A 14,380-nucleotide genomic window follows, 5' to 3' on the forward strand; every position below is an offset into this window, starting at 1 on the left:
TACACTGTAACTGAAACCGCCACTATTACTGTACAGATATTTGTGTATGTACTTGTCTATGCAATTTGCAACTACCTGAAAATGTTTTAACTAAGATGGTACAGATTCCACTTCTACTCTATATTAAATGCAACTTCTGCATTAGTTTGCTAAAAGGATTTTCATCTGTCCCTCCCTTGTTATCTGGTGACCCTGTGTGGAAGCCACTGGTCAGGCTGTGAACAGCTGCTGCATTTTTTTTCTTTATTCATTCACGGGATGAGGATGTCATTGGCCAGGCAGCATTTATTGCCCATCCCTAATTGCCCAGAGGGCAGTTCAGAGTCAACCACATTGCTGTGAGTCTGGAATCACCTGTAGGCCAGACCAGGTAAGGATGGCAGTTTGCTTCCCTAAAAGACATGATTGAACCAGTTGGGTTTTTCCTTAACAATTGACAATGAATTTGTAGTCATCATTAGATTCTTAATTCCAGATGTTTTATTCAATTCAAACTCCACCATCAGCTGTGGTGTGATTTGAACCTGGGTCCCCGAATAAATAGCCAAGCGACAATACCACTGAACCATTGCCTCCCCATATGTATCTGGATGGCAAACCCTTTTGGCCATCTCATGTCAGATAAAAAGAAAAGCTTTTGGCGCCCACTTTAAGTCAAATTTAGTCACAGGCAGCTCCAACAGCAAAGGACCAGGTGATCTGTTGCTGATGGATCATTGTTGCCCAGGACATTGGAAGGCTCATAGCTCTTCTACTGAATGGATTCTTTCACTGCCAGCTCAGCCAGCTCGATATTGCTCTGCTAAGAGTTACACTTGACAATGCAACACTCCCTTAGACTGCAGTCAAAAGTTAGCCTGGATTGTGTTCCCAATTTCCGGGAGTTCAGCTTGAATCCATGAACTGCTGAGTCAAACGTGCATGACTGAGCCAAGTTGTTACTGTGACATTTTATGCATTTTCTCCCACTTCCTCATTCATCATGGTAGAACATTGAGACATCTTAAGCCTTGCCTCTGGAGTTGTCTGTTCCCAATACCCAGTTTATCTGCTTACTTGAAACCTTAAAATCTTCCTGAACCCATCTCTTTGACCAAAGTTTCCATTACCATTCCAAACCGTTTCTCTGTACTCAACATCTAATCCTCGCTGTTTTGAGATATTTTGAAATTTCAGTTTTCTCTAAAAGATTTATATATGATTGTATATGTTCTTATAGGAATAAAAACAACTAGGCTACTGCTGAATGTGGAATATTGGGGCCACATTTCTTCTAATTCCCTGCCATTTTCTTTGAGGCAAAGTTGAGAACAAAGAACAAAGATCAAAGAAAATTACAGCACAGGAACAGGCCCTTAGGCCCTCCAAGCCTGTGCCAATCGAGATCCTCTGTCTAAACCAGTCATCTATTTTCTAAGGGTCTGTATCCCTTTGCTCCCTGCCCATCCATGTACCTGTCCAGATGCATCCTAAAAGACACTAATGTGTCTGTGTCTACCACCTCCCCTGGCAACGTGTTCCAGGCACCTACCATCTCTGTGTAAAGAACTTTCCACGCATATCTCCCATAAACTTTCTTCCTCTCACTTTGAACTCATGACCCTTAGTAATTGAGTCCCCCACTCTGGAAAAAAGCTGCTTGCTATCCACCCTGTCTATACCCCTCATAATTTTGTAGACTTCAATCAGGTCCCCCCTCTATTTCCTTCTTTCTAATGAAAATAATCTTAATCTCCTCAACCTTTCTTCATAGCTAGCGCCCTCTATACAACATCCTGGTGAACCTCCTCTGCACACTCTCCAAAGCATCCACATCCTTTTGGTAATGTGGCGACCAGAACTGTACACAGTGCTCTAAATGTGGCTGAACCAAAGTCTCATACAACTGTTACATGAGGTTAGATGAAGTGGCAGCTAAATCACTGTCCCTGTTAAATAAAAGAGAGTTCAGTTGCACTGGAGAATAATAGTCTGAGGCCCAATAGTGATTGTTTTATTTTTGTTGCAGTCAAAGAAATAATGAGTGATCAAGTGTCAGAGTACACTGAGAAGTCCCGTGGGAGAGAATTTCCCGGATTTACCAATTACAGAATCTTTGAGTTGCTAGCCAAGAAGTTGGGCCATGAAGTTGGAGCCTCCCTCTCTCACCATGCTGAAGGTGATAGCAGGTAAAGTGTATGGCCCAGATAGCACTTGACAAGAAAGAGTCTGTGTCATAGAGAAGGATTTCCATTGGTATTGTGCAGTTCATAGCTCTGGAACACCCCAAAGCATTTCACAATCAGAGGTACCATGTTGGAATGTAGGACACATGGTATTCAACTGCACACAGCAAGATCCCACAAACACTAACAATATCATGGCCACATATAATAAAATGTGAGGCTGGATGAACACAGCAGGCCAAGCAGCATCTCAGGAGCACAAAAGCTGACGTTTCGGGCCTAGACCCTTCATCAGAGAGGGGGATGGGGAGAGGGAACTGGAATAAATAGGGAGAGAAGGGGAGGTGGACCGAAGATGGAGAGTAAAGAAGATAGGTGGAGAGAGTGTAGGTGGGGAGGTAGGGAGAGGATAGGTCAGTCCAGGGAAGACGGACAGGTCAAGGAGGTGGGATGAGGTTAGTAGGTAGCTGGGGGTGCGGCTTGGGGTGGGAGGAAGGGATGGGTGAGAGGAAGAACCGGTTAGGGAGGCAGAGACAGGTTGGACTGGTTTTGGGATGCAGTGGGTGGGGGGGGAAGAGCTGGGCTGGTTGTGTGGTGCAGTGGGGGGAGGGGACGAACTGGGCTGGTTTAGGGATGCAGTCGGGGAAGGGGAGATTTTGAAACTGGTGAAGTCCACATTGATACCATATGGTATCTGCAGCCATATGGTATCAATGTGGACTTCACCAGTTTCAAAATCTCCCCTTCCCCTACTGCATCCCAAAACCAGCCCAGTTCGTCCCCTCCCCCCACCGCACCACACAACCAGCCCAGCTCTTCCCCCCCACCCACTGCATCCCAAAACCAGTCCAACCTGTCTCTGCCTCCCTAACCGGTTCTTCCTCTCACCCATCCCTTCCTCCCACCCCAAGCCGCACCCCCAGCTACCTACTACCTCATCCCACCTCCTTGACCTGTCCGTCTTCCCTGGACTGACCTATCCCCTCCCTACCTCCCCACCTACACTCTCTCCACCTATCTTCTTTACTCTCCATCTTCGGTCCGCCTCCCCCTCTCTCCCTATTTATTCCAGTTCCCTCTCCCCATCCCCGTCTCTGATGAAGGGTCTAGGCCCGAAACGTCAGCTTTTGTGCTCCTGAGATGCTGCTTGGCCTGCTGTGTTCATCCAGCCTCACATTGTATTATCTTGGAATTCTCCAGCATCTGCAGTTCCCATTATCTCATGGCCACATATGTTGTTATAATGTTAAGAGATACATATTGACTAGCACAGTAGGAACAGGATTCCTGCTTAAATAGTCCAGTAACATATTTTATATTCTTGGGTGTCAGTTAGCTCAATTGGCTGGGCAGTTAGTTTGTGCTGCACCATGATGCCAACACTGCAGGTTCAATTACCATGAAAGACTCTCTTTCTCAACCTCTCTCCTCACTAGAGGCGTGGTGACCCTCAGGTTAAAGCACACCACTCAACTGTCTGTTATGAGAGACTCGGACAATGACAATTTAACTTTACCTTTTATATTCTCTGGACTTGCTTTGACATCTCAGATGCACCTGCGCTGCAGTGCTCTCACAGCACTGGCCTCAGGCATCTGTCTAGACTATTTGCACAAGACTCCAGAGTAAGATTTTGAGCTCACAGCCTACTGACTCGAGTGAGAAAGCTTCCTAATGAGCCATGAATTACAATGACCCAAGAAGCATGTTTAGTTTCAAACAAGGATTATTTGAAATCTTGAACACTGCACCCCCAACCAACCCTGCTGCATCCAACACAAAAATGTTGTAGGCACTGAAATTTCCAAGATGGAAATCAATAGATTTTTGTGCAGTAACAGTAATAAAGAATGTGAGTAAATTGTTCAGAACATCCATTATCTTAACAGGTAATGTACAGATGTAATAGATTGGTAACAATGGTTTGTGGGGCTGTATAATGACCTCTTGTCAAGTTTCAGAAAGTATGTGGAAATATAGTTTTTGATGACAACAATTGGTAAGTTATTTAGTCTGGTGCTGGGTAACCATAGACAGGAATTGGATTCAAAGGTCATCATAATAACAACGTTGTGAAGCTAGGGATTAGTATCCATGTAGAATAGCATGGTTACTGGCTTTCATATCCATGGAGACGAACTGGCAAGAAAGAAAACTAATATTATGTTCACAGTTGATAGATATCTTGGACAAGTCAGACCCCAGAAAGAAAATAGCTTGATACCTTGTATATTTAATTTTTGCAGTTGGTTAAGAAAGGGGTTAGTTCACGAAACATTTTGTTGGCAAGGCTGCAGTTGTTCGTTCACACCAGAACATAAGTTTATTACACAGAGGAAATAAGCAAACTATTCAAGGTATCCCACAGTTACGTAGAATTTAACACTGACATCCAAATAATGTTTCAGCCTATTGCCCAACACCACCTGTTGTTGAGATTTAATCCCAAATAACTGTCTCACCTTATCTCAGCTGTTCAATCGTTACTCAATTGAAGCCTTCCTGTTTCTTTTTCTTGTACGCGCGAGGCAATTTTACTACTCCTTTTCAAGTCTGATAGCATGTACCTTTCACAATTCTGGTGACTTAAACATTTTTAGTTCCATCAATTTGAAGATTGCTATCCCAAATTTTCATTGCTTGGATACTTTGTAGATTACAAATGACTTATGCTGAAGTGATTGGTTCCTCTGAACAGAAATAAAAACTGCTGAAAGAGAACATTTTCCCTTTTGATCTAAAGTCATGTTTTCTTCTGAACTGAAGTCAAAGCCAAACTAGCAGCTTTGTTCTGTGTATTCTGCCGTAAATTCAAACATGTAATCATATTAGTTTATTAAACCTATGTGAGCTGCTAGGCAGGTAGTTGAAACCATAAGCTTTGTTGCAACTGATGCATTTTGGTCATTATTCCAAAATGACATTGTTTTTTAAAAAGCAATTTCAGTCACAGAAGCAACCGATGTCCCTCTGTTGCTGTTTTAATGTCCAAGCTCCATGAATGATAATTGCATACATGTATATATTATATTTTGCCTTCTATCACACCAGTCACAAACAAATAGTATTCCGATGTTCTGATCCCACCTGAAGGCAATACAGGATGAGTCAAATCCCAGCACGAGATTTAGCTGGATAGGTGAGAAATATTAGTTCTGCGGTTTGGCTAATCTGGTAGTCAGTCATTGAATATAGTAATTCCAAAGTAATTTTAACAAAAACAAAACTCATGTTTATTGATTTTTTTGGGAAAAAAACAGATTGCTGCATACATCAGTGATGATGTGGATAGAGCTTTGCATAAACCTCGGAAAGAAAAATTCAACCCTTTTCCCAGTGATACACTTCACAGAGATTCAATCCCAGTGAAACTGTTGTGAAACTGCCTTTCTCTGCTGAAACTTGATTATGGTCCTTCATCTATCTTTCTGTGTTATAAAAATTCAACTTTGTGTCATTTCATCAGTTAGCCATCCCAGGAAAGTCTTGGTAGACATTTAATTAAGATCATGTGATTTTTACATAAGTTTCAGTATTGTTTGTTCCAAGTTTGGATTCTGTGTTTGTGAGAAACGCGATTGTTAATAATTAAAGTAAGTATATTTGTAATCATGGTGATTTCTTTTAAAGCAGTTTTTGAGGCCAGATGCTGCCAGACCTGCTGAGCTTTTCCAGCAACTTTGGTTTTGTTCCTGATTTACAGCATTCGCAATTCTTTCAGTTTTTAATTAATGATGCCGTGTTTGTTTCAGGTGACCATTGGGAATGGTTAATGGGCAGTCAAACCAGTCCGGTGGGCTCCCGATCATTGGGACATGGTATTGCAAATCTGGGCTTCATGGGACCTATTTCAAACACAAGAAAAGGCTCCACACCCTCATCCCCCCTCTGCCTGTGCAACACCTGGCTTTTGATGGGTTAAGCTGTCTCCAAATGGAAATACAAATTACAATTAAAAAGGTGGATAGATAGCAGTGTCCAGGAAAAGAACATTGCACACCATCTGACCAGCTCCATACTGAGCAACATGTTGGCTCATCTCTCCTACAGAGTAAGATTGATGAAATTTGTGAGATCCAGGAGCTGGAAGCTGAGTTGATGCTGAAGACTCTGTTCCAGATGAAGAAAATGGTCTACAGTCAGGACATCATTTGCTCCAACAAGCTGAATCAAATCCAGACTGATTATGAGTTACCAGAGGCGCAGAACCAGGAGGTAATTTCTATAAATACTTGATATCTCTGCAATGACCATTCATTGTGAAACCTATGACCTGGTGAGTTGTGCAATTCCATCTTCACTGATAAAGAGCAAAGAACAAAGAAAATTACAGCACAGAAACAGGCCCTTTGGCCCCCCAAGCCTGCGCCGATCCAGATCCTCTATCTACACCTGTCGCCTATTTTCCAAGGATCTGTATCCCTCTGCTCCCTGCCCATTCATGTATCTGTCTAGATACATCTTAAATGACGCTTTCGTGCCCGCTTCTATCACCTCCACTGCCAACGTGTTCCAGGCACCCACTACTCTCTGCGGAAAGAACTTTCCACGCATAGCTCCCTTAAACTTTTCCCCTCTCACCTTGAAATTGTGACCCCTAGTAATTGAGTCCCCCACTCTGGGAAAAAGCTTCTTGCTATCCATCCTGTCTATACCTCTCATGATTTTGTAGACCTCAATCAGGCCCCCCCACAACCTCTGTCTTTCTTATGTGAATAATTCTAATCTACTCAACCTCACTTCATAGCTAGCACCCTTCATACCACGCAACATCCTGGTGAACCTCCTCTGTACCTTCTCCAAAGCATTCACATCCTTTTGGTAATGTGACGACCAGAACTGTATGCAGTATTCCAAATGTGGTCAAACCAAAGTCCTATACAACTGCAACATAACCTGCCAACTCTTGTACTCAATGCCCCATCCAATGAAGGAAAGCATGCCATATGCCTTCTTGACCACTCTATCAACCTGTGTTGCCACCTTCTGTGTACTTGGACCTGAACACCCAGATCTCTCTGTGCATCAATTTTCCCCAGGGCTTTTCCATTTACTGTATAGTTCGCTCTTGAATTGGATCTTCCAAAATGCACCACTTCGCATTTGACCAGATTGATCTCCATCTGCCTTTTCTCCGCCCAACTCTCCAATCTATCTATATTCTGCTGCATTCTCCGACTGTCCCTTTCACTATCTGCTACTCCACCAATCTTAGTGTCATCTGCAAACTTGCTAATCAGACAATCTATACCTTCCTCCAGATCATTTATGTATATCACAAACAACAGTGGCCCCAACATGGATCCATGTGGAACTCCACTGGTCGTAGTTCTCCATTTTGAGAAATCCCCTTCCACTACAACTCTCTGTGTCCTGTTGCTCAGCCAGTTCTTTATCCATCTAGCTAATATACCTTGGACCCCATACGACTTCACTTTCTCCACGGGGAACCTTATCAAAAGCCTTACTGAAGTCCATGTCTGTGACATCTACAGCCCTTCCTTCATCTATCAACTTTGTCACTTCCTCAAAGAATTCTATCAAGTTGGTAAGACATGACCTTCCCTGCCCAAAACCATGCTGCCTATCACTAATAAGCCCATTTTCTTCCCAATGTAAATAGACCCTATCCCTCAGTATCTACTCCAGCAGCTTCCCCACCACTGACATCAGGCTCACCAGTCTATAATTACCTGGATTATCCTTGCTACCCTTCTTAAACAAGAGGACAACATTATCAATTCTCCAGTCCTCCGGGAGCTCACCCGTGCTCAAGGATGCTGCAAAGATATCTGTTAAGGCCCCAGCTATTCCCTCTCTCACTCCCCTCAGTAACCTGGGATAGATCCCATCCAGACCTGGGAACTTATCCACCCTAATGCCTTTTAGAATACCCAACACTTCCCCCTCCTTATGCTGACTTGACCTAGAGTAATCAAACATCCATCCCTAACCTCAACTTATGTCATGTTCCTCTCCTCAGTGAACACCAACGCAAAGTACTCATTAAGAATCTCACTCATTTTCTCTGACTCCTCTCATAACTTCCCTCCTTTGTCCCTGAGTGGGCCAACCCTTTTTCTAGTTACCCTCCTGCTCCTTCTGTATAAATAAAAGGCTTTGGAATTTTCCTTAAGCCTGTTTGCTAAAGATATTTTGTGACCCCTTTTAGCCCTCTTAATTCCTCATTTCAGATTGGTCCTACTTTCCTGATATTCTTCCAGAGCTTCGTCTGTTTTCAGTTCCCTAGACCTTATGTATGCTTCTTTTTTCCTCTTTGCTTGTCTCACAATTTCACCTGTCATCCATGGTTCCCTAATCTTGCCCTTTCTATCCCTCATTATCAAAGGGACATGTCTGTCCTGCACTCTAACCACTTGATACTTTTCTACGGCTACCTTCGCTCTATTAATTGGTCATCCAGACTGTATCACCACTCACAAATGAAAGCTGTTTGACACATAGCCGAAGAAATGTTTGGCTGACACAGTGGGAAGCACTGCTGCCTCAGAATGCCAGGGACCAGGGTTTGATTCCACCGTTGGGTGGCTATCTGTGAGGAGTTTGTATATTCTCACTGTGTCCGTGTGGGTTTCCTCCCACTGTCCAAGGTTGTGCCTCACCTGATACTGTTAACCAGAGACCTGCTTTAACAAAGGTGCCAGTCTCTTTTAAATGACACAAGTGATAAACTGACAGAACCACTCTAATCAGTGTCAACAGTTGATTGTTGCTTTCAACTCATGTTACAAGTGTGAAAGGCAGTTAAATAGACATTAGGCGTAAGACACCACCTCCGCACAGAGGAGAGGGTGTGTTGGATAATAGCACTGGGGAGGGAGAACAGCTCAAATTTGGTTAGAAATATTCATGTCAGAAGGTCAAAGAGCTTGGATGTCCACGGCGTATGTATTTTTCATCATAGACTCTTCTCACCCCATGAATTAATTTTAACAGAAATAATTCTGTTACATCAAAGCCACCTTATTCATAAACTGGATCCTACTTCTAGATTTCAACTACAAGGCGTCATAGGATGTGATAGGATCTATTCTCTCAACATCCACATATCAAATGCACTCAAAATCTTGTGTGTTTCGAGAAGGTCACTTCCCATTTTTTTGAAACTCCAATGAGTATCAGCACAACCATCCTTCATCACAAGCTGTTTGTGCCAGGAATTAGCCTGGTGAGCTGCCTTCTTTGGTCTCCCTTCAGACTCTGTGATTAATATAGAAGCTTACCCCGACTTATCCGCTCTTCGGCATTTTGCAGTTTCTTTTCATATAAGTAATGTTCTCCCTTTTTAGTCTTCCTCTTGGCAATCCAATTACACTTTTTGTACCAGCTCCACTTCATCCATCCTGGATGTTTCACAATCAAAGAATACTAATAATGTATTCAACCACTCTAACATTATGTTTTAAGATGTTTACTGTAACAAAAAATCTCAATGTTAATTAAACATTACTTAGTAGAAAACTAATATAATATCCAACATCAATGTAACTCGAAAACTCAAGTCATATTTACAGGTTTGAGTTTTGGGGAGACGGTGGGGTCCTGGGTTCGAATCCCGCTATGGCAGATTGTAGAATTGAATTCAATAAAAATCTGGAAGTCAGAATCTAATGATGTCCGCAAATGTATTGTTGGTAAAATTATCTAGTTCGCTAAAGTCCTTTAGGGAAGGAAACTGTTATCCTCACCTGCTCTGGCATACATGTGACTTCAGAGACACATGGTTGGCTCATAATTGTCACCTGAGCAATTAAGTGCTGACTTAGCCGGTGATGCCTTCATCTCGTGAATGAAGAAAAAAAATGCTTGCAGTAGGTATGAGGCCTTGTAGTACAAATTCCAAATTTCTCTCACTGTCCAACTAGTTTCTTCTTGTGATACACTAAAGCAAATTGCCTATGAAGTGCCTTTACTCAGTCTCCAGAGTACAGTCTGATGGACCTCCAGCAGCAAGGCACCTTTGTGCTCTTCCTTGGTCTTTAAACTTCAATGAATTCTATTTTTTCAAATAGGAAAATCATTATATTCAATATTCCGCCTGACAATTAACAAACAGTCTGTCCCACCACTTGATCCAGCAACCATTGCTTTTGGGCTTCCCTCTGAGGTCTTTTTGGCTGATTCTGACAGTCTATCGAAAAAAAAATTAGTTGCCCTTTGTTTGTGTCAAAGTATAAAAACTGGCTTCAGTGTAAGCTTCTAATCTCCATATAAGTGAATCTCATAGGGCTGTTGCTGAGCAGATTTCCATACGATTTCCCTCAATTTCCTGCCCATTTCCCAGCACATTCCAGAACATTCTGATATACCTCAAATTAAAAGGGTCTAAAACATAACTGCTTAGAAAATATCCCGTTCAGAACAATTTTATCCTCATGGGGAAAAGCATAATGAGGCCATTATTACAAGGCAGTCATCAAGAAATCTAAAAGGCAGTTTGCTTGAAACTAGCACCAAAAGTGGTGAGAAGATTGAACTTGTGATCAGAGGGAGTGATAGGAGTGAATGTGCAGCGATACAGAAGGAAAGTTAGATGAGTATATTGGGAAGAAGGGAATAGTGTGTTACAATGATCTATATGCATGATAAAGGATGGGAGGTGAGCCAAGTGGAGAATAAATACCGGCCCAGGTCGTTTGGGTCAATTAGCTGTTTCCTCTGTGCAGTAAATGCTGTACAATGCTGTGTAAGCTTCCAGCACAAGGTGTACAGGCCTCTGAGAGAAGCATGTTGATGGTGAATCTACTTGTGTGCTTCAGATTGCTTCAAACCGACTTGCAGACATGGTCCCAATGGTCATTCGATTCTACCTCTTGCAGGAGTACGCGAGCAAGCTACAACGCAACTTACTGCAGTAGCTGCAGGGTCAGGAGCAGGTTGAGTAGCTGCTGATGGAAGAAGAAGACATCTTTGAGAAGCATAGGTTTCTGAACAGTCGCTTGAAAAGGTTGAGAAAAGCACGTTAGATCTTGATTACATGTTAAGTCAAACATCTATCAATAGACTTAAGAAATAGACAGCACGGAGTCATAGAGATTACAGACTGCAGATCAGATATCCTAAATTAATCTAACCCCATTTGTCAGCATTTAGTCCACATCCCTCTAAACACTATTATGTACCTATCCGGATGCATTTCAAAAGTTGTAATTGTACCAGCCTTCATTACTTAATCTGGCAGCTCATCCCACACAAGCACCATCCCTTGCATGAAAATGTTGCCCCTTAGGTCTTTCCCCTGTCATCTTAAATGTATCCTGTCTAGCTTTGGACTCCCCTACCCTGGGGGAAAGATCTTAGCTCTTCACCTTATCCATGCATCTTATAAGTTTATAAGCCTCTATAAAGTCACCCCTCAGCCTCCAACATTGCAAGTAAAATAGCCCAAGCCAATTCAGCCTCTCCCTATAGCTCAAACCCTCCAAGCTTGGCAACGTCCTTGTAAATCTTTTCTGAACCCTTTAAAGTTTCATAACATCTTTCCCATAGCAGGGAGACCAGAATTGAATGCAGTATTCCAAAAATGGCCTAAACAATATCCTGTACAGCCGCAACATGACATCCCAACTCCTATCCTCAATGCATTGACAAATACATGAAGTGTTTCCAAAACGCCTTCTTCACTATCCTGTCTACCTGTGACTTCACTTTCAAGGGACTGTTAACCTCCACCCCAAGGTTTCTTTGTTTGGCAACATTCCCCAGGATAATTACCGTTAAATGTATGAGTCCTGCCCTGATATGCCTTTTCAAAATACAGCATCTCACATTTATTTAAATTAAGTATCATCTTCCACTGCTCAGCCCATTTAATCAAGGTCCCACTGTACTCTGAGGTAACCTACTTTACTGTTCTCTTCATTGCCAATTTTGGTGTCATCTGCAAACTTGCTAAACAAGCTACAACGTCTTTGAGAGTTGATGATGTCCATGTAGAAGTCTTTAGAGAAAATACGTCCATGAGGAAACAACATCCCGGTCTTTTGCCTTTGTATTCACCCAGTTGTGAAACAAGTGAGAACGAAACGATAAAGCTATTGAGCCCCTCTTGTCTGCTCTGCCCGTCATATCATAGCAAATCTATGTCTTAAGTCCATCTGTCCAGCTCTATCTATATCTCTAGATATCCTTGCAAGGCAAACATCTGTTGATACAGTGTTTGAAATTATCATCGAATCAAGGAATTGTTACAGTGCAGAACAAATCTGTTTGGCCCAGACAGTAACTCAACAGGTCTGACAGCATCTAGGAGGGAAAGCCAGAATTAACATTTTGAATCCAGTGACTCATTGTCAGAACTCTCAGCCTCTACTAATGGATGGATCTGGGAAGTAAGTTCTTGAATTCCTGTAACCTTTGAATGACAAAGTATATTTCTCCTCAGCATTAATGTGATTTCAACCATGCCCCCTTATTTTGGATTTGCCCACCAGAAGAAATTATTTCTTCCATTCTTTGTAACTTGTCAATTTAGTTTGGTCATCTTAAGCACCTCCATTACATCATGTATTTACAGTGTCATTGGGAGATAGATAAGTACTTCAACCATGCACACTTCTTGATGGACAGAAAATCATAATTAATCCCAAATTTTGCAAAGATGTGACCAGCAAAGACAATAAAAATTATCACCTTAGTGCAAGATATTAGTCTTGTTTAGTCTGCTCAATCCTTTTCCCCCGTATAACAATTTCCCCACTCTCAAAATTTGCTTTTTGAAGAAAAATCTTGTGGATATTTTTATGGCTTAGCTCATTTATCTTTGTACCACTAGCTCTGGTACTTGCCGCAAGATATGTAGCAAGTCAGTGTTAAAGCCTTTATTCTTGGTGGATTTTTATTTTCTTCTTGGCTGGTACCAGCTTTCCAAATAAACTTCAAGCTAAGAATAGATGGCGTTTTTTCAATTCCTCTACAGGATGTGAACATCACTAGCTGGACCAGCATTTATTGCCCATCTCTAATCGCTCAGAGGGCAGTTAAGAATCAACCACATTCAGTGGGACTAGAGTCACTCGTAGACTTCCTTTGCTAATGGACATTAGTGAACCACATGGCTTTTTTTTCACTTGACAATGGTTTTGTGGCCATCATTTGACTATTGTTTCCAGATCATTATGAAATTCCATCATCGTGTGATTTTGAACCAAGGTCCCCAGAGTAAGTGTCTGGATTTAATAGTCTAGCAATAACACCACTAGGCCATCATTACCCTGACGTTAATGTTTGTGTTTTATGTTACTTGGGTTTCACGCAGCGGAGCACAGTTTCTCACTCACAAGTGTGAGTTGTGTAGCTCTTGTACTGTGTGGTAGAATCTTTCTCAAAGGGTAATGGTTTATTGAGAGATCCAGCTGGCATCTTGGGTGAAACTCTGGTTCCAGCACAAAGCCAGACTGGGCATGAACACTGATGGGTCTTCAAACTGGTGACAATAAAGACTTTCTACAACTGACTTGTGTTTAACCCTGTACTGAGACTCTGACTGTTCAATAAAGCAACAGTTTAAACAGTATTTTTCTTTTTTCTGTTTCTTATTTGTTACTCCTTTCCTATGTGCATGACTTCGAACTAGAGATCATTTTATAGCACAGTGAGAGCAACACAGTGGCTCAGTTGTTAGCACTGCAGCCTCACAGCACCAGGGACCCAAGTTCGATTCCAGCCTCGGGTGACTGTCTGGGCGGAGTTTGCACTTCCTCCCTGTGTCTGTGTGGGTTTCCTCCAGGTGCTCTGGTTTCCTCCCACAGCCTAAAGATGTGCAGGCTGGGTGGATCGGCCATGCTAAATTGCCTGTAGTGTTTTGCGGGATGGGTCTGGGTGGGATGCTTCAGGGGGCGATGTGGACTTGTTGGGCTGAAGGGCCTGATTCCACACCGTAGGGAATCTAATCTAATCTAATCTACATTCAATGTGGACCATCACTGCATCTTTCAATCCCAGAAAATAAAGACTTTGCATTTCTATCGCTTCATGACGCCTTGAATTGCTTTACGGCCATTGCAGTAATTTTTATAACGTGTTAAGATGCAGGAGCAGAAGTAGGCCATTCAGTCCATTGAGTCTGCTCTGCCGTTCGATGGATTTGTGGCTGATCAGATAATCCTCAACTCCACTTTCCTGGCTTTTTCCCATAAACCTGATTACCTGACTCATTTAAAAATCTGATTTTAAAACCCATCTCAGCTTCAATA

General features: G+C 42.3%; 1 pseudogene; it reads left to right on the plus strand.

Moving 5' to 3' along the window:
• LOC132210413 (interferon-induced GTP-binding protein Mx3-like) overlaps window positions 1-11,170 on the plus strand; it is a 28,381-nt pseudogene extending 17,211 nt beyond the window's left edge.
• The last annotated feature ends 3,210 nt before the right edge of the window (window positions 11,171-14,380 follow it).

Source organism: Stegostoma tigrinum, chromosome 12 (genome assembly GCF_030684315.1).
Source record: "Stegostoma tigrinum isolate sSteTig4 chromosome 12, sSteTig4.hap1, whole genome shotgun sequence".
Classification (NCBI taxonomy): domain Eukaryota; kingdom Metazoa; phylum Chordata; class Chondrichthyes; order Orectolobiformes; family Stegostomatidae; genus Stegostoma; species Stegostoma tigrinum.